Raw genomic sequence first — 3,209 nt, forward strand, 5'->3', positions numbered from 1 at the left:
AAAACATGTGATAATCGATTATAGCTTGTCCATAATCGATTATACCAGTAGAAATTACAATGTTTGTCATTTTCCTACTACATTCAAAAACTACAAGTTGCTTTTTAAGTATTCTCCTATTACAATCAAGAATTACAATTTGCAGCATCATCAAAACTTGTCTTCAGGTTTTACCAATACTCCCTTATTGGTAACATGTGACTCCAATGATTTGAAGCTTGCTTGATTACTATTTAACTGGGATTCATAATTTTTAAAGAATTTATCAAATCTTCCACTTAACTCTCTGACTGTCTCAGTTAAACTGTTCACCTGCTGCCATAAAGGAGAGGGTTGTTGCTGTCGGAAGTTGCCCACTTGTCCAGATGAATTATTCTGGCTATGCCCAATACTAGGGTGATTTTTCCAACCTTGGTTGAAATTTCCTTGCTTATATTGAAATTGGGCTCCCATATAATTAACATCCTGCTGCATCTCCTCCGTGAAAGCACATTGACCATTAATATGTTCACCACCGCATAAGTCACAAAGTTGTTGTGTCTGAGAAATATTTCTGATTCCCCTAGGAAGTTCGGAGAGGACCTTCGTCAACTTGTCTAATTTTTGGCTGAGAAGGTGATTTTGAGTAGCTGCAGCATCTTCAACAGGAAGAGGCAAGAGTCCTCCTTTTTGTATGCCCCTCTCACTCTTTGATACTTCATTCAAGGCCATCTCCTCAATCAAGTCATACGCCTCGTCTTCCGTTTTTCTATTAATACTACCTCCAGCTGAGCCATCCAACATCATCTTGGAGTGAGCACGTAAACCTCCAAGGAAAGCAAGTAAGTATGAAGTCTTATCGAACCCATGGACTGGGGTCGCCCTCAATAAACCTTTAAATTTGTCCCATGCTTGCCCGAGAGTTTCCTCCATCCCTTGATTGAACGAAGAGATCTTCAGTTTCCCTCGATTAATTTTTGGAATTGGAAAGAATTTAGTAACAAATTGTTGTGCCACCGCCTCCTAAGTCCTGAAAGTTCCTTCAGGAAAAGAATTCAACCAATCCTTTGCGTTTCCTCCAAGAGAGAAAGGAAACAAACTGAGTCTAACTCTGTCATCCGACACTCCGTTTATCTTGGCAGAGTTGCAAATCTCACCGAAGATGGCCAAATGCTTATAAGGATTCTCATTCGACAACCCATGGAATTCATTATTTTGGACTAATTGGATGAGCGCCGGACTCATTACCATACTGGTTGCATTATCAGCTGGAACAGTTATGTTGTTGAAGTTCAAGGGACCTACTACGTTTGCTACATCCCCCAATGTACGTCTAGGAGGAGGTTGGTTAGCCATCTCCTCAAAATCTGAAACAGGAATCTCAAGCGAAGACTGCGAAATTGCTTCAGAAGAAAGAGATCTCTCACGTGAAGGACATCTCCTTCTCCTCCCTTCTGGTAAACCTTCTAAGAGAGGTTGCTGGTCTTTTTTGCTTCTAGTATGGATTGCTTCCTACATACACAAGAAACAAACCCTAAAAGCACTTTTACAGAAAAATAAAATAAAACACAATTACACAAAAATAAAACAAAAATAGTTACAAACAAGTCAAATTCAGTCAATCCACACTACTTGAAAAAGTAAACCTCGATTCCCCGGCAACGGCGCCAAAAACTTGTTAACAGATTGGCAAGCGTACCAAATCGTATCAAGTAATATTAAATGGTAAGTCCAAGTATTGTTTTCCCAAGAGACTCGAAAGGTCTTATCGTTCATGTGAATTAAGATCGTAAGACTTGAAAAGAAAAATTAATTAATTGAGTATGAGAATAAAATATGAACATGCAAAAAAAAGATTGATTCAATTGACGAAAAGAAAACAATGGATGAATGGAGTTGTTGGGGGTTTACAATTTCATCTTATCCGCTCTCTCTTATTTACACCTCTTGATTTATTAGCTTGATTAACTAATTGTCATGCAACTTTCTTAGCCTACCCTTAACCCGATCCCTCGCCGAAAAGAGCCCATTACTAATTACTGGCTTGTTATCCCTAGCCTCCCCTAGCAATTAATAAAGCATTATAGAGCAGAAGTGAAAAACAATTGATCGTCCTACCCCTATCCCTAGGTGGTATTGCTTAATCAAGGAATTACTCACCAGTTCATGACATTANNGTACGNCCCCGTATCAATAAAGACAAACAATAGTTATCGAATGAGTTAAACGATAAAAGCATTAAGCACAGATGAGAACCCAACAATTCATAATCAAAACATATGGAAACCATATAAATAAACAAGAGTTTGAATAAAAGAGAGTATCAAAAGATTACATTGTTTCCCCAAACAACAATAGGGTTTAGTTCACCATTTTCATGGTGAATCTAGATGAAAAATGGATGAAGAATGGAAAATCAAACCCTAGAAAAGATGAAAAGGAGCCTAAGCATCCAAGAGATCCTCTCTAGAGAGTGAAATTAGGTCTGGCCGCCCCCTTCTGTCAAAAGAATGCATCTAAACTCGCAATAGGGCAATTTATAGGTGAGGAGCGCAACAGAAAACAGGCCCAAGCCCAACAGACAACCGCCCGACGCCACACTTGTTCCGCCCGGCGGTTTCCTTCAAATCGCACTACCGCCCGACAGCAGGGGTCTACCGCCCGGTGGTTTCCCTCAAATCGCAAATCCGCCCAGCGCCCACGCCAGGTGCCTTCTCCTCGCCCTGGACCGCCCGACGGTGTAATTTGTCGCCGGGCGGTGCGTCGACTCTTCAATTCTTAAATTTTCTTCTCTTTTCTTGAGTCTACGACCTTTATCTTCAACTCCATTCTTCAGTTTCTCTAAAATGCTACAAAACAATGCAAAACAAGCATAATATCGCTAAAAATAGCTTTTGGCTCTCTACAGACTCATTTATTGAGTTTTGCTTGATTCTAAGCTCATTCTAAGTAGTAAAGGGAGTAATTTGGTCTAAAATGACATATGAAAATAACTGTTTTTCAACCTTCATCAGGTTGCATGGGGGAAATTGAAAAACTGTTAAGAAGCATTGAGCTTAAATGTTGAAAAAGAAAGATGCACGAGAAAAAGAAAAATAAGAAAAAAGCATGAAGATGAGCTCAATGAAAAAGAAAAAGGGAAAAAGTTGGGAATGAGAGAGATTGGTGAGGAAGATAGTTGTGCTTAAATGTGAATATTATGATAGCTCTCTTAACTCAAGGATTTTGTT

This window comes from Vigna radiata, chromosome 5 (genome assembly GCF_000741045.1).
Source record: "Vigna radiata var. radiata cultivar VC1973A chromosome 5, Vradiata_ver6, whole genome shotgun sequence".
Taxonomy (NCBI): Eukaryota; Viridiplantae; Streptophyta; class Magnoliopsida; order Fabales; family Fabaceae; genus Vigna; species Vigna radiata.